Source organism: Capricornis sumatraensis, chromosome 2, assembly GCF_032405125.1.
Source record: "Capricornis sumatraensis isolate serow.1 chromosome 2, serow.2, whole genome shotgun sequence".
NCBI classification, from domain to species: domain Eukaryota; kingdom Metazoa; phylum Chordata; class Mammalia; order Artiodactyla; family Bovidae; genus Capricornis; species Capricornis sumatraensis.
This window is the reverse complement of record NC_091070.1, coordinates 190,675,567-190,694,145: the sequence shown is the minus strand read 5'-3', so window position 1 is coordinate 190,694,145 and position 18,579 is coordinate 190,675,567.

Here is an 18,579-nt window from a genome sequence, read left to right as displayed (position 1 = left end):
ATTTCAAGGCCAAATTTGCCTGTTACCCTAGGTGTTTCTTGACTTCCTACTTTTGCATTCCAGTCCCCTATAATGAAAAGGACATCTTTTTTGGGTGTTAGTTCTAAAAGGTCTTGTAGGTCTTCATAAAACCATTCAACTTCAACTTCTTCAGCGTTACTGCTTGGGGCATAGACTTGGATTACTGTGATATTGAATGGTTTGCCTTGGAAATGAACAGAGATCATTCTGTAGTTTTTGAGATTGCATCCAGGTACTGCATTTCAGAATCTTTTGCTGACCATGATGGCTATTCCATTTCTTCTGAGGGATTCCTGCCCGCAGTAGTAGATATAATGGTCATCTGAGTTAAATTCACCCATTCCAGTCCATTTTAGTTCGCTGATTCCTAGAATGTTGATGTTCACTCTTGCCATCTCTTGTTTGATCACTTCCCATTTGCCTTGATTCATGGACCTGACATTCCAGGTTCCTATGCAATATTGTTCTTTACAGCATCGGACCTTGCTTCTATCACCAGTCACATCCACAGCTGGGTATTGTTTTGCTTTGGCTCCATCCCTTCATTCTTTCTGGAGTTATTTCTCCACTGATCTCCAGTAGCATGTTGGGCACCTACTGACCTGGGGAGTTCCTCTTTCACTATCCTATCATTTTGCCTTTTCATACTGTTCATGGGGTTCTCAAGGCAGAAATACTGAAGTGGTTTGCCATTCCCTTCTCCAGTGGACCACATTCTGTCAGACCTCTCCACCATGACCCACCCGTCTTGGGTTGCCCTGCGGGCATGGATTAGTTTCATTGAGTTAGACAAGGCTGTGGTCCTAGTGTGATTAGATTGACTAGTTTTCTGTGAGTATGGTTTCAGTGTGTCTGACCTCTTGCAACATCTATCATCTTATTTGGGTTTCTGTTACCTCAGGTGTGGGTTATCTCTTCATGGCTGCTCCAGCAAAGTGCAGCCACTGCTCCTTACCTTGGACGGGGGGTATCTCCTCACCGCTGCCCTTCTTGACCGTCAACATGGGATAGCTCCTCTAGGCCCTCCTGCGCCCACGCAGCCACCGCTCCTTGGCTGTGGGGTTGTTCCTCCCGGCCGCCGCACCTGGCATCCGACCCAGGGTGGCTCCTTTTGGCTGCTGACCCTGGCCTCGGCCATGAGGTAGCTCCTCAGGGCCACCGCCCCTGACCTTGAACATGGGGTAGCTCCTCTTGGCCGTTCCTGCACAGTCTCAGCCTGGCACTCTCGGCCACTGGCCCTGACCTCCGACGTGGGATAACTCCTCTTGGCTGCCGCCCTTCGGGCATGGGGTCCTCCCGGCTTCTGCCCCTGCCCTCGGACGTGGGGTAGCTCCTCTCGGCCGCGCTTAGGGCGCCGGTCGCAGCCACCCGTGCTTAGTGTGCCAGTCGCAGCCATAATAAAAAGATTCATATACTCTATCACCAAGAAAGTCCACTTCTAGATTTCTATCCTAAAAAACAAAAGCAATAGCAACAACAAAACCATCTTACATATGTCCAAAGAGATCTGTACCAAGATATTTATTGTAGAATCGTTTGGAATTGTCAAAAGGGGGAATCCCAATTCTTCCTCAGTGGTGACAGTAGGAAGAGGGATAGAAATGGTGGAACACTCATGTAATGGAAAATAATAACCATAATCCCCATACGTTATGTGCTGAATTGTGTCACCCCCAAACTCAAGTTTAAAAGCCCTAACCCTAGTACCTTAGAATGTGATTGCTCTTGGACATAGGTCCTTTAGAGAGATGGTTTACTTAGAATGAGGGCCTTCTAAGTTAAGTGAAAGTTGCTAAGTCACGTCCAACTCTTTGTGACCTCGTGGACTGGAGCCTGCCAGGCTCCTCTGTCCATGGAATTCTCCAGGCCAGAATACTGGAGTGGGTAGCCTGTCCCTTCTCCAGGGAACCATAGCCCACCAGGCTCCTCTGTCCATGGAATTTTCCAGGCCAGAATACTGGAGTGGGTAGCCTGTCCCTTCTCCAGGGAACTGTAGCCCGCCAGGCTCCTCTGTCCATGGAATTTTCCAGGCCAGAATACTAGAATGGGTAGCCATTCCCTTCTCCAGGGGATCTTCCCAAGGCAGGGATCGAACCCAGGTCTCCAGCATTAGAGGTGGATTCTTTGCCATCTGAGCCACCAGAGAAGCCCAAGGTCTAAGCTAAGTTTGGGCCTTAATCTTATCTGACTGGTGTCCCTATAAGAAGAAGAAAGTTGGACACAAAGAGACACCAGGAACACATGAGCACAGAGAAGACCATGTGACAACACAAAAAGACAGCCGCCTGCCTGAGAAGAAACCAAACCTACAGGCACCTTGATCTTGGACTTCAGCTTCCATGTGTGTGTGCTCAGTTGCTAAGTCATGTCTGATTCTTTGTGACCCCATGAACTGTAGCCCACTAGGTTCTTCTGTCCCCAGGATTCTCCAGGCAAGAATACTGGAGTGGGTTGCCATTGCTTTCTCCGGGGTAACTTCTCAACCTAGGGATAAAACCCGCGTCTACTGCCTGCATCTCCTGCCTTGGCAGGTGGATTCTTTACCACTTGAGCCACCTGGCAGGCTCTCCAGCTTCCATAATTGTGAGAAAATAAACTTCCACTGTTTAAGCACATAGTTTTTAGTATTTTGTTATGGCAGCTCTATAACTAAAATACACTAACTTCATGACCTCCTTAATCTTTACTACAATTAAGTGATATTGATATTATTATTCTCATATGACATATAGGAAATGAAGATATATAAATTGAAGATTATATAAATTGCCCAACTTCATGTGCTTAGTTAATAGTGGTGCTCAGACTGGAGAATTCCAGGGATGGAGGAGCCTGATGGGCTGCCATCTATGGGGTTGCACAGAGTCGGACATGACTGAAGAGACTTAGAGATAAATGCCTAAAATATAATGTTGAATGTAAAAAGCCTCCAGCATACTGCCAATATATCAATTATGATTATTTTTACAACATACACAATAGAAGTTATACCTTTAGAAAAAGGAAGGAAGAGGGTTGGAGTTAGCTATGTTTCTTTCCTTTTTTGTTTTTGTTTGTCTTAGAGAGAGCTGAAACAGATATGTCAAAATGTTAAGATGTGTTTAGACATTGTGAGAGATAATAAGTATTTGCCAGATTATTTTCTCTGCATAAAGTGTTTCAAAATTTTAAAAACACTTTCTTTTTAAAAGGCATAATATATTTCTTTAGACATCGTTCATTGTGGTGAAGTCAAGCAGTAAACCCTTTGTTATAAAAGAGCAGTTCATTCTTTCTGTCTTGAGCGCAAACACTAAAGAAAACGTTTCTTGCATGTTTGTTTGTTTGTTTTGTAATTGGAATATTAAAGGGGCAATTTTCTTTAACATATGTTGGTTGACTTGCAAAACAGTCTGGATCCCTTTACAAATCAGGTTCCTGAGTTGATCATACAGTGAAGACGAAAGGAAGTGATTGGAAACAGATGGGACATTTTAAAAGCTTCCATTGTAAAAAGCAGAAAAAAGACAAAGATGCGGCTGGGGCATGGTTGAAGGACACAGTATACTTCCACAGACATACCTCTGCTCTTACTAAGAGAAAGCTTGTTGCTGCCCCCCATTCCAAATATATGGAGAAGATCATTTTTCTCTATGTACACAAGAAAAACACTGGTTCAGGAGCTGATTGCTCTGAGATACAATTAACACTCAGACCTGAAACAGTGGCTGGAATCTCATGCTGCCTATTTAGAAGGAAAAAAGCATTAATATAGGATTTATATGCTGGAAAGCCCTACAGAAGCTGAAATACAGTGGCAAGATAGTCTTAAGAAACCAAGGGGAGTTATGAAATTAACTGAGTTGACTAATTTCTGAAAGTTGAAGTTGCTCAGTCACGTCTGACTCTTTGCAACCCCATGGATTATACAGCGCATGGAATTCTCCAGGCCAGAATACTGAAGTGAGTAGCCGTTCCCTTCTCCATGGGATCTTCCCAACCCAGGGATCAAACCCAGGTCTCCTGCATTGCAGGTGGATTCTTTGCCAGCTGAGCCACAAGGGAAGCCCTTTCGACTACTTTCTGAGACCCTGGTAAAAATGCCTATAGGTCTGTTTGTTCTTTTCCAAAAGGAAGCACTATTACTCAGTGTTTGGTGGGGAGACAGTTGTCCATGAGTCTCTCCCATTTCTGTACATCTTTTGAGCAGAGGAGCTGACATCTTTTGTTCTGAACTAAATTATCAAGGATATTCATACAGTAAACAACCTGAGAAAATAGACAGAGTGTCTCTCTCTAGAGAGGGGAGCAGGTTTGTTTGCTGTCCAACATAAAATATAAAGGTTTCCTGGCTCAGGATTTCTCAGCTGTGAAGCAAACCGTCTGGGTCATGCTACATCACCCTCAAGGGATTTGGGAGTCAAGCGGAGCCAGTGAAAACAAAAGATCATGCTATTTGTTGTCCTTTGAGTAATGGCATCCCTTGTCTCTGACCCAGGGGTCTTATGACTTTTGTCAGCATCCATGAAGCTGCAGCAGAGTAACCTGTATATTCGCTTGGGGGTTGAAGAAAGTCTTAGACCTTCTACAACCCTTAACAAGTGTTACTTCTAAGCTTAATGGTTAAATATATTAAATATGGTGAAATGGTTAGATATTCAACGAATATGCAGTGATCATTTACCAAATGTCCTGCTGCTGCTGCTAAGTCGCTTCAGTCTTGTCCAACTCTGTGTGACCCCAGAGACGGCAGCCCATCAGGCTCCCCTGTCCCTGGGGCTCTCCAGGCAAGAACACTCGAGTGGGTGGCCATTTCCTTCTCCAAATGCCCATTACTGTGCTAAGTGAGCACTTGACATCTATTATCTCATTTAATCTTCCATTGGCTCTAGGAAGAAGTGAGGCATAGCCAGGTTACATGATCCACTGAAAATCATACAGTTCATGAGTAACAGCTTCAGGCATCTAGCCCAGCCAGTCTGACTGGAGCAGTCAGTCCACTCTTATGATTTTCTATCTATACAGCACCACTTTGCTGTCCCTATTAACAATAAGGAAACTGAAATTCTGAATGGCCAGTGCTTGTTCAAAGTCACAAAATTCACGCATGTGAAGTTAAGATATATCAACTCCATGATAAAATGAAAAGGCAATGTTGCATTAAAAGAGTGATTTGTGCTATAATCTTCCAATATTGTCTATTTATTTTGTAAGTAAGCACATAGTGGCAGATAAGAACAACTAAAAGATGCCAAAATTAGTGCACAATAGTTTGAAGAGAAAAGGGATTTACATAATTTCAAATTATCTTCCCCAAAAAACTTATCAAGTGAAAAGGGAAAAATAGTAACTTTAAAATAAAGAAACTTAGCAGATACCAACTTACCCCAGTGATTAAGGTGCATTACCAGCAATAAGGCAATCTGGGAAGGACACATCATTTTTTCATATTCTTGCCAAAATCTAATACATGTCTCATTCCAATCATGAGAAAACATCAGACATACACAGATTGAGGAATGTTCTACAAAATAGCTAATCAGTATTCCTCAAAAGTGTCAGGGACATAAAAGCCAAGGAAAAACTGCAGAACTGTTAAAAACTAGAAGAGACAAAGCAGAAATAACAAGAGACACCATGTGAGATGATGAATAGAACTTTGGAACAAACACAGACAAACACCTATGTCAAAATTGGTGAAATGAGAAAAAGTCTGTAACTTAGTTAACAGTGTTACTTTCTTGTACTTGATAATTGTGCTAAGGTTATTTAAGCTGTTAAGGGGAGCAGGGTGAAGAATATAAGGAAATCTTTTTTGTATTTTTTTTCAACTTCTCTGTAAGTCTAATATTAGTTCAAAATAAAATGTTTTAAAAAAAACTATTATGTCACTTATATAAAACAATGTTTTCTGAAATGTAGTATAGTAGCGACGAGCATATTCTCTCCATTTAAACCCTGATTCTTCTACTTGTATCATTTTGAACAAGTTATGCTAATCATTCTATGCTCCAATTTTCTCATCTCAAAAATGAATAGCATTACATGAAAAAAGAATCTAAAAAGTGTATATGATTGACTCAATTCACTGTACATATGAACACAACATTGTAAATCAACTATACTCCAGTAAAAAAACATTTTTTGAAAAGGGTCATAATAATTCCTAAGATTATTGTTATGAAGATTAAATAAAGGAATCCTAGATGAATGCTAAAAACAGAGGTTGTTCCAGAAAAACACTCAATATATACTGACTTTGTTGTTACTATGCAGTGGTTTACGTATGCCAGGCATGCTTGGGTTTCACCTGTCAAAGATGTTCAGAGACTGAAGTAGGCTCTTGGAAGAGAGGAGGGGGAGAGTACAAGGAGCAACGGTTGCCTCACCAGGGTGTCCTCTGAACCAGCTCAAATGCCAGCAAAGCCACACCTGAGACCCAGTGAATGAAGTCGGTCTGGGTGGGAATGTGGTGAGCTGGAGAGCCAGAGCCTCATCCAAGGAAACAACTACACTCTTGCTGTCCCCTGATAGGCTCTAGTCAAATATTGCCAGCTCTTCTAATTTTTCAAGAAAAGCAAGAATCTTGGCTTTTAATAGGAAAACCCCTAACTTTGAAATGTTGATAAATTATTTTAAAATGTAAAACTCTCTGAGGTAAATACTATAAGGGCCCAATCAAACTCTTAGAAAAGAGCTGGATGCTGCAGGCTCATTTATAAGCCTGTCCTGAATGGCCAACTACTTGGCAGATACAACCTGGCAACTACTGGCAAGAGGGCTGGGCTTTGAGGTCAAAATACCCTGGTGCAAAGTTGCTTCTGCCATGAATTAGTATAACCTGTGCAAGTAGTCAGACATGACTGAGAGACTAACACTTTTCACACACATGTGTTTACACACACAGACACGCACACACACATCACCTAGTCAGATAAGCTTAGGAAATTCAATTAAAGTTAAATACAGTTTTTCGAATTTCAAGCCTCAGAACCTTCTATATGCTCGAGTCCACTGTGAATCCAGATTAGAAGCTCTGCTATGTTTTTCTTTTTTCCCATTTCATCTGCCACCCAGCATTTTTCTGAGAACTATTCATGGGACAAGGATTGTGTGAAAACACTTGGGGCACATAGGACTAGGTGATCACTGATGCTCTCCCTGCCTGGCCCTGATCCTCCACCATCCTGAGCCAGCAGCAGGACCACCTTTTCCTCTGTTTCCCATGGGTCTTTCTGTGTGGTAGACTCTTGGTCAGTGCTTACCAAACTAATTGCCTTTGCAAAGAAATGTGAGGCTCTCAACGCAGCCTGTACTTCAACTTGAAAAGAAAGCCAGATGCCGCGTTGGACTGAGCAAGCTTGCCGGTTCAGCCAGTTGGCTTTGATTGCTTACAGAGGAAAAGCCAAACAAAGGAGGAAGTGGAATTTATTTCAGTAAACAGTATCTTTCAAAGAGAAAGAACTCAATCTCCTCCAGGAGAGGCGGCCTCACTGCTGTTACAATCAGAAAACATTTGCAAACAACCACTTGGTTAAGGAAAACAACATGTTCAAATGACAGAACTGCAGGTTTCCTCTGGGCATTTGCAAGGTGTGTGTGTGTTCAGGGAGACATGCCCTTAACGTACCTCTTTCTGCTGAAGAGCATCTACTGTCCCAGGATTGAAGAGCAGAGGGTTTATGCACACGGTGCATTTAAGCACTAAGGTATCTCACTTTTGCCATCACTCCTCAATTGGCAAATGTGGGAAGAAGTCCCAGAGTGGCCGAGTGGCTTTGCCGAGAAATAGATTCCAGACCTGTTCCCATCCTCCCCTACTCCCTTCTGCCTGCTGTTCTCTCCTCTATATACTATCTATCTCTTAAAGGATAGGAGCATTTTAAGAAATGGTTTACAAAACCACAATTCTAAATAGATAATACCAGCAACAGCAAAACAAACAAACGTGGAAAATGGCAAAAGAGTTGAGCATTGGTCAAGGTGAGGAATTAAACAATAGGATGGCATACTCAGATCCAAAGAAAATCTGACCATGTTGCTGAGAGATTTTATAAACGACTCTAATAATAACACCCCCGGCCTAGCGACTAGCATTTCCTGAGCTCTGCCTGTGCTCCCCGCCGTCCTGAGTGCTTTGTTCTCCATTGTGTTCAATCCTAACAGCCACTCTTTCTGTGAGAATGGCACCACTATCACTACTTTAACACAAGGAAGGGCTGAGGGTCAGGAGGTCTAACTAAGTAATGCCCACGGTTGTAACTGAGAAGTAAGCATGTTGGGATGTGAAGCCAGATCTGCCTGGTTCCAAGGGCTTCCCCGGTGGTACAATGGTAAAGAATCTGTCTGCCAGTGCAGAAGATGCAAAAGATGTGGGTTTGATCCCTGGGTCGGGAAGATCCCCTGGAGGAGGAAATGGCAACCCACTCCAGTATTCTTCCTCGGAAAATCCCCTGGACAGAAGAGCCTGGTGGGCTACAGTCCATAGTGTCACAGAGATACAACACACACGCGCGCGCCTGCCTGGTTCCAAAGCCCTGAGTTGTTCTCCTACATCAAAAGGAATGAAGCAAAGCAACTTGTATATTTCAAAGTAGAAGTCAATTTTTGCACGTCTAAAGAAAATGTTCATTCCTAATCTACTATGCCCAGCAGGAGTCCAGACACTGGTCCATGCTGAGGATGAAGCGGTGAATTAGACCCTGCCAGGGCACTCTAGGTGGGATCTGGGGAGGGAGAGGAAGGCAAGATAAGGATGCTCTAAGTCATAGGGGAGCACCGTGGGGACATTACAGTCAATTAATCAGGGTTCTTGGAGGAGTACTTGGAATTGATGGCATTTCACGACTGAAGCGACTTAGCAGCAGCAGCAGCAGCAGCAGCAGATAGTCCATGAAAGAGAGAAAGGATCCTCAGAGGGGAGGCAGAATGACAATGCCATTCTTGACACAATGGAAAGATTGGAGAGCAACGGGACATGTCAGGGAAAAGCATCCGCTGAAACATGGCTGGGGCGTGAGTGTGTCAAGGGGCAGTGGGAAACAAATTCAGAAAGCCTGGGGGTCTTCAACTTCAGGCTAAGCAATTTGAGCTTTGTGCTGTCGGTAATAGTAATGGGATGGAGTAGGTTCAGTTTAAGACATGTGACCATAAAATGACCCAGATGCCAGAAGAATTAGCCTGTATGGAGCACAGGTTAACAAGAACAGGGGGCAATCTTTTCCAATCAGATCTGTGTTGGAATTGCAGCTCTGCTACCCGCTAGCTGTGTGACCTTCAAGCTCCTCACCTCCCCGAGCCTTTACTTCCTCATTTGCACAATGGGAATAATAAGAATATCTAGCTCACAGGACTGCTGTGAGGGTTAAAGAAAGATCTACACAGAGTGCTTCTGAGAGTGCCTTACACATGTGAGTTATTATTCACATGGTGGGTCCTGATTTGCATAATGTTTGGTTTGTCAGTGGTTTGGGATAAGCAATGCTAACATCTTTTTTTTTTTTTTTTTTAATTTGCCTGCTGGCTATTATACACAGAGATTCTGCGGTGTAATAGAAAGGACCACTAGTTTTAGAGACAGGCAGTCTCAGTTTCTGATTCCGACTCCCGAGGTTGCTGCTGCTGCTAAGTCGCCTCAGTCGTGTCCGACTCTGTGCAACCCCATAGACGGCAGCCCGCCAGGCTCCCCCATCCCTGGGATTCTCCAGGCAAGAACACTGGAGTGGGTTGCCATTTCCTTCTCCAATGCATGAAAATGAAAAGTGAAAGGGAAGTCGCTCAGTTGTGTCTGACTCTTAGTGACCCGATGGACTGTAGCCTACCAGGCTCCTCCATCCATGGGATTTTCCAGGCAAGAGTACTGGAGTGGGGTGCCATTGCCTTCTCCACCCCAAGTTGCTGGTGGAGCCTAAATTGAGTGACTAGGCCAATTATGACCCTTCTCTGAGATTTGGCTACTCTTTCAGCACAAGAAGCACAAATTGATTATCAACAAATATTAACGCCCTCTCTTTCTTTCTAGGCCTGGTATTGCCTATGATTTTAGTAAGTCACTTAACTTCTCTGATTCCTCACTTAGGAAAATGGGAATAATAATCTGCACTGGGTACTTCATGGGATTATACTGGATATAACATAGCAGGTGGGATAACACAGACCGATGTTTTATAAACTGAATCTCTTTGTAAATAGGTGGGACCATCGTTATAAATTCAGCCAATATTCAGATAATTTCATTGAAATACTGAATCCATGAGGCAAGGAGTCCATATTGGCATGGCCACATGAGCTCCAAGGAAAAATCACAGTGAAACTTTCTCTCCTAGCCCAGTAATAGTGAGAAATGGTTTATGTTTATGAGCCTCTTTATTGCTACTCCATGAAAACAGAGTTGTGCATGTGTGTTTAGCCACTCAGTCGTGTCCAATTCTGTGACCCCCCATGGACTGTAGCCTACCAGGATCCTCTGTCCATGGCATTCTCCAGGCAGGAATACTGGAGTGGGTTGCCATTTCCTTCTCCAAAAACAGAGCTAAATGCTGTTAAAGGAGGACAATAAGATCTACACAGTTCTATTTCCTGCCTCCTTTAAATTTTACCTCTCTCCTCAGCTCCCCAAAAATAGTCACCCCAGTCTTATTACGGTGAAGTCTTATATTTGTGATCATAAAAAGCACAACACACATTGGAAAAAATCACCCTAGACACACAGAGACACACATAAAACATGCACAGACACATATGCACAGGCACATTAGCACATCCCACCCCAACAGCGTCTTTAAGAGACGACCAGTTGGGAAGAGCTGATTTGATGCAGTCACTGAGCAACCTTGAGCTGGCCATGAGCCATGAGTGTTTCTTGAATCCTTTCACATTTTCCATTTACCAAGACACGGCTTGGTAAATGGAAAAGCTTATCCTTGAATATTCAAGGCTTATTCAAGGCTTATCCTTGAATCAGCCCTGAAGTGACATTCAGAACCTAAATGCCCTTTAATTAAACAAATACCAGAACATTGGTTCCAAGGGTCTGCAAGAGTTACCAATCAGTGGGGACTTCCCTTGTGTTTCTTTTTCTGTTATTGGGAAATGGAACTGTCACCCACCAGATCACCCATGGATATATAATATCCTGATTTGGAAATATTGTATTTTACTTTTTATTTTTACTTTTGCTCCTTTGGGAACAGGGTGAAAGGCCTGGGCTGTGGTGGGGGAAAAAAAGCAAACCACTGGACTTAAAGTGAAACTATCAGAACTTAAGTACTTATTGTTTCCCATATAAGCTATGCTATGTTGCGTGAGTCACTTCTCACCTGTAATATGGGGTAATGATGCCCACCTTGCAGGATTGTTGGGAAGCTTGATAGAAGTATTCCAGAAATAAAGAGCCTTTTATAATTTTAATGTTGAATAAACATGAGCTGTCATCACTCTAAAGGGCAGTGAATTAGAGCCAGGGGACACAGAGCTTGAATCCTGACTCTGCCACTAAGTGGCTGGGTTGACCTTCACAAATGATTTACCTCTTGGAGATTCGTTTTCCTCACGTCGCTCAAGAAATAGTCACAAAACCTCCCTTATGTTGGCAGGTTTCTGTGAATCATTCTGTAAAGTGTTAGTGTTAGCCAAACATAAGGTATAAACATTATATTATTGACTAGTTACTGCAGTACTGGTTAATTATGTAAACTATAAAATGTCATCATTTCAATGCAGTAAATTTTCCTATGATCTACATTTCTAGATTATATTATAATCTATACTATAATTAGAATAGAAATCTTTTCTAGATTATATTATAATCTGAAATGTAAAAGTCTATTCTAATTTATGTCTTCCCAGGTTCTGAATATTAAATATGTTAAATTTCTGCTTGATCATTTTAATATAGCCACATTGAGTAAGCTGCTGCAAATACTTTACAAAATGAATGTGATAGTGATATATAAACACACAAGTAAGAGTGGAGAGAAATCCTCCAGGATTAAAATTCACTGGTTTTGTCTGCATCTATTCCAAGTAAATCTCAAGTCATTTTCAAACCTATCCTAGTGTAAGGATTAAAATAGAAATACCTGCTTTTATAAGATTAAATAACACCTTACAAAAGGGAAGATACATCCTGGGAAGGTTGCTTTAATTCATATATATTATAAAAAACAATTATCTGTAGTTTTTCTGATAACCAGTCTTGAAAATGGGAGAAAAGCCTTGAAGTCAAAGAGTGTTCTTTGACAACTATGGATTGGTGGTAACTCCCACCAGGAAAGGGCTTGGGGGAGAAACAGAAAGAGGAGGATGCAACTGGCTACAGGGGCTACTTTTATGGACACCTACTATGAAAAGTGTCTTACATCTACACTTAAGGCATCTGACACCACCCTCTTCATAACTGCTCAAGCCCACATGGCTATGGAATTCAGACTCCAGTTTTTCCAACCCGATTTGCACCATCTTTCCACTCCATGGTGCTGATTCCCTTCCTATCTTCGCTGCATGTTAGCACATTCTATAGCAACAGCCTTGGGCTGTCCAAGGATGCCTCTGAAATGTGAATGAGTTTAACAGGGACACAGTACAACCATCTGACTAACCATCTGACTCCTGGCCCATAGCTGTTTCACACTGGCCACATACAGAACAGAACAAACTTAATAAAGAAACAGCCTGAGTCTCAGTGTATACTTCCTCCAGGGTGAGGAGGAAAAGCTTCTAGTTGTGCTTAAGAGAAACTGTCTTCCATTTTAGATGCTTGTATTACATGAGAGAACTCAGGTTGATATAATGGAAGGAGCACAGAACTGTGTCATAAAGATTTTAGTTGAAAGCCAGCACCATAGCAGTTTTTCTATAGTAGCGCTTTCTGTGATGATGGAAATATTCTATATCTGTGCTTTCCAGTTTGGTAGCCACTAGCCATATGCAGTAATAGAGTACTGAAATGTGGCTAGTGCAGCTGAACAACTCAGTTTTCAATTTTAGTTAGAATTAACTCATTTAAATTTGGATGAACACACATAGCTAGTGGACAGTACAGCTCTCTTTCTGCCTAGCTGTGTGACCTTGAACAAGTCACTTCATTTCTCTGAGCCTGATATCACTCATGTGTTCTTGATCCTGCCACCTCACGACTTCACTGGCCTGACAAGGTGAGAAAAGAACCACAAGAGTGCCTACCACAAAATCTTATACTTAATAAGTACTCAAGAGAATTTAGTCAAATCTGAAAATGTGAATCTCACAGCAGTCCAAGAGAAATCTATGTTAAAAATCTAAGCCTAGATTTTTCTCCAGAATTAATTCCTTATGATTGCTTTTTTTTCATCCAAACCTCATTTGCCTGCCAAGAATGACCTCTGAAAAAAGGAGGGCTGAAGACAGCCTTGCTAGTTATAGGACTGTGGGTACCATCCCTGCCTCTGACTGCTCTGTTTCCCCCTGGAAGCTCTGACATGTCATTTTCTCCAGGTGGTAATGATGGGAGGAGCTGAAAGCAGGGCAAAGTGCTATCCATCTGATGTAGCCACATATCATAGAATTTTGCCAAAAATTTCTCTCTTCCTCTACTTTTTAATCACGTTGTTTTCAGGAAAATTTACCCATCTGGTTCTGATTCATTTGCACTTAACTCATCAGAGGGCGGTGTTGTAATAACAGATTGACATGAAAAGTTCCAATTCACATATCCCCTAGCCTCTTTCCTTAGGAAGAGGAGAATGGGTTTGGCCAATAGATGGGCAAAGCGCACCCAAGATGGGACAAAGGGCACGAGATGGCAGTACCAGCTCTGCTGCAAACTCTGTGGGGTCTGGGTATCCCCTCCTGGGAAATGAGAGTTTCAACTAAGTGGCGACTCAGTTCCATACCAACAATAATAGTTCCTTAGTGTTGAAAAGTCCAGTGTTTTTACAAATAGCACTATTATCACTAAGAACTCACACAAAATTGGACAGTTTGATGAAAGAAGTCTAGAATATGTTTTGCAATGACCCAAAACAAAAGGAAATGTGGTTATCAGAAATTCAGAAAAATCAAACACTCCTCGGTTAGTCTTGCTCTCTAGCTGATAAAATCACTAGATTACTAGACCAGGTCTAATATTTGAATAGCTCTACATTGAATGAAGTCTTCTGGGATGAACTGAGGGATGAAAGACAGCAATGAGGACTGAATGGTAGTATGGTTTACGTGGCAAATCCTGGAATTAACTGTCAGTTAGTTTGAAACCAGAAACCTACTCCATTTGCACAAAATTTTTATTAGACATCTGTTGGATACAGCGTATTCAGGACTTGCCAGGGCCGCCTGATGGACTGAATACCTCATGGATTCTTTTCTTTATTTTTATTCGTTAATTCATTTAATCATTTCTTCATTCATTACACACTTTCTCAACACTTCCTGAGTGCCAGGCTATGAACTTAGTGCTAACATAGCACAGATGAACAAATAAAATAAGGCTGACAGTCTATTGAAGAAGATTAAACTTCACTGGAAATTTCTCACCAACAATCAACACACAATGTGACTTTCCTGATTATCTTTTTCTCTGCTCTGTCTCCCTTTAAAGTCATTTGTAGTGCTTTTTCCTCCTCCCAGCTTACCCTTTATTATGATAATGACTTCAAACATCAGGCATTGCTATTCAGGGCACTGTGAAAATGTGTTTTTCCCATCAGTCCTGATGAAATAGTTTCCACTGTCTGTTTCCCTTGCAGATAGCAATCAAAGTCCGGTCGTAACAATAAAAAAAAAGTCTAAACTCTTGTCCGATATAGAATCTAAAACTTGTCCTTGGAAAGTGACACCCAAGGGAATTTAATCACAAATATTCTTCACTTGCATCAACCCATTGATGCTAAATACAGATTTGGAATGATCCGTTTCTGGGAGCTCATTTTCCTATTCTTCCCCCTTAGGCTTCCGAGAAGGCCAAAATAAGAGGGCTTTGAAGAATGTTATTCCCTTAAGACCTCTGCTGGGATCTCCAGGGTCTCACACCGGCCCATAAACCTCACTCTCAACTTTTTACTACCTCCTCTGGTTGTAGCCCCCTTTATACAGTCCCGTTCCCTGAGCTCTTCACTTTCTCAGGTACAGGTTGACTTTGAATCACCAGTCAATGTCTATCACTTACTATCCACACCAGGCCCTATCACTTACTAGTTATATGACCTTGGATAACTGTTCATCTCCTGGCCTCAGTGTTCCCATAGATTTAAAAAAAAAAAAAAAAAAGCAGTATACATCTGTGTCTCAGAAGATCGTTTTGAAGTTAAATTATGTAATATGGCAAGCACCACATGGAAATTGATTCTGAACTGGTTGGAGGACTATAGATTGTCCTCCTCACTGTTAATCTCTCTTTTCTCTGAACTTGTGTAACACTAATGGTATCAAACATAGAACTCACAGCCAGAATGGCCTTTGGAGATGGATCTGAAAATTCCATCTCAAATGCTTAGTACACTCACACACACACAAAACACACACACACACACACACACACACACACACACACACCCTAAACTGGGCATTTGGACATCTGCCATTTCAGATTCCAAGGATGGCGTGTCTTCACTGCTCTTGTCTCCTCTTGTGATTTGACCTTTGTAGCTAGAAAAATAGCCCTGGTGGTCAGTCCAAAGAGGTGCTGAGAAACGCTGTGGGAAACCTAAGGAAAAGGGATGCGCTGTGTTTTCTAAAGCCTTTTGTTCTTTGGTGAGTTTGGACCCTATTCCCATGCCCACAGGTGATGGTTGCTAACAAATAACTAAAAAGTAAAGTGTCTACAGGACATTCACCCTCTATCAGGCACCATCTTGGTGCATTGCTTATAGGAAGCATTTAACCCTTGCAACACAATCAGATACAGCTCTGAAGCAATCAAGTTGCAGGGGGAGCAGCCACCCCCAATATTCTCTATTGCCAAGGTCCCACTGAACAGTCGGAATCCCCACTCCAGCTTTGATCACTAGCAGTTAGAAGAGCAATTGTATCTCAAACTGTGACAAGTGATTAGCCAGCCAAAGGACACCAAGGGTGCTGGTCTTACTGACATAAATGTTCCCAAAAAGTAACAAGTGGGCATCCAGGGATCAGGGACTATGGGACTGACTAGCGCCTTTGCCTTTTCATCATACTGCTAATGCCTGGTATCTCTCAGAAGTTCAGTCATTCCAGAGCCCTTGTGATGCCTGGCACTCTTGGCTCCAGATTATAATCAGTAAATATAGCTTTATTCCTCCAAAAGCAGAGTGATTTCTTTAGAGACCAAGCCAGATGTTCTCTGCTAACCTATCACTGGCCGTCAGGTATGATTAAAGTTGTGGGCTTTTGCTGTCAAAGGGTAGCATTAACAATCCACCCACGTCATTATACCCCACTAGGATAGGACATAGCTATGCAGCCCCAGAGATTTACAGAGGCACGGGTTTCCAATGCCTCTGTAAATTTGGCCAGGCAACTCAAATTCCAGTGATATCGTTTATGGAGAGGGCCGTCTCCTTTGGGACAATTCAGCCATGTAGAAATTATTAAAAACTACTCTTATCCCTTTAAATAAAATATAGACGGCACATGTATCCTTAACATATATGGAAATTCTGAAATTTCAAGATAGTACAAGACTAAAAGGACTGACTCCTGACAGGGTCAACATTTTCTGTTCCTGTTCCATCTCAGTGCTGGGTCAGATGCCCTAAGACCAACTTCCTCCTTCTCATTCACATTGCTGTCAGCTCCTAAACTGCTTCCGTGTTCATTAATCATTCACAATGACCTTGAAGGGGTATCATTTGTGTTTCCCAGACGTGGAAACTATGTGGAACAGATAGGATAAGTAACTCACCAAATGTCCCGCAGCCCATGATGGCAGAGATCGAATATGATGATTTAGTGTTCACACTTTTGCTTCCAGCCAGCTCAGATTTCTATCTGCAAGTTGGTACCCGCTAACATTCTGGGGGATGATCTAGGCTATCTGAGCCAGGTGAGTGGAAGAAGGCAGGGGTCCCTTTTAAATATTGTGAAACTCATTTCTCCCCATATGCTGATCCCAATTGGCATTTGACTCCAATTCATCTTGAAATTGCAGCTCGATGTCATTTTCTCAAGTGGTTTTTCCTGACATCTCCATCTAAATTAGGGTTTCTACAGTTATCCCACAACATCTTGCCCTTCCTATTTAGTAATAGTCTTCATTTTCACAATAGCTTTTTCAATTGCTGTTTTATTTATTAAGCTATAACTCAGTTGGTAAGGAATCTGCCTACCATACAGGAGACCTGAGTTCAATTTCTTGGTCGGGAAGATCCCCTGGAGAAGGAAATGGCAACCCACTCCAGTATTCTTGCCTGGAGAATCCTATGGACAGAGGAGTCTGGCAGGCTATAGTCCATGGGGTCACAAGAGTCGACACAACTTAGCAACAAACGACCACCACCACCAAGTGCCATGCACAAATCCTAGTTTCCATTAGCACTCAAGACATGTATAGAATGAAAGGACAAAAAGTTTCCTCTCATAAAGAAGTCTGGACAGGGTCAGAGAGTGTCAACCCACCAGTCAGAAGGAGACTTACCAGAAGTAGCCAGGGAGAAGTACAGAAACATGACCAAGAGCTCAGCAGCTGGTCAGATGATGTAAACCATTTGTTGTCAGGTCTAAACTGGGGCTAGGAGCCAGGAGTAGGACCCCAGGGGAGGGGAGGAGACCCAGAGCCTTTGTTTCCAGCAGGGTGGGTCACTCAAACTCCCCTCTAGGGGCCAGAGGACAGGCATCCCAATAACAAGACTAGAAAAATAAAGTTCACAGCTCTCTTTGGTGCTGTTCAGTTAAAACAGGCGGCTCTGTATCTTGACAAAAGCTTTCCTTCATCTTCTATGGCCAAGCATTTCTCATAGCAGTTATTGGGGAGCTATAGATAAATGCACAGGAGGAATATCATGGCAGAAAGTGTATTTAAGGAAGATTATCGTGACTCACTGGAGAAGACTTTGATGCTGGGAGGGACTGGGGGCAGGAGGAGAAGGGGACGAAAGAGGATGAAATGGCTGGATGGCATCACTGACTCGATGGACGTGACTCCGAGTGAACTCCGGGAGATGGTGATGGACAGGGAGGCCTGGCGTGCTGCGATTCATGGGTTGCAAAGAGTCAGACGCGACTGAGCGACTGAACTGAATTGAACTGAACTGATTGTTAGGATAGAGAAAAACCACAAAAGAATATGGAAGACCAAGGACTTCTCTGGCAGTCCAGAAGTTAAGATTCCATGCTTCCACACAGGGGGCACAGGTTCAATATCTGGTCTGGGAATTAAGATTCTGCATGTCATGCATGGTGGCAAAAAGAGAGACAGAAAGAGAAGAGAATTTATTTTTAAAAAAATCAGAATCAGGAAGACCAGTTAAGATGATAATAGACAAGAGGGAAGCAATGAGAAATGAATTCAAAAGGGACCATTTTAACAGAATGAAAAGAACTGAAATATATTTCAGAGGTACACTCTGTTGAGCATAACTGATAGGGTGTGTAATAGGATCCCCTTTGGATTTGGTTTCTTTTTACTAA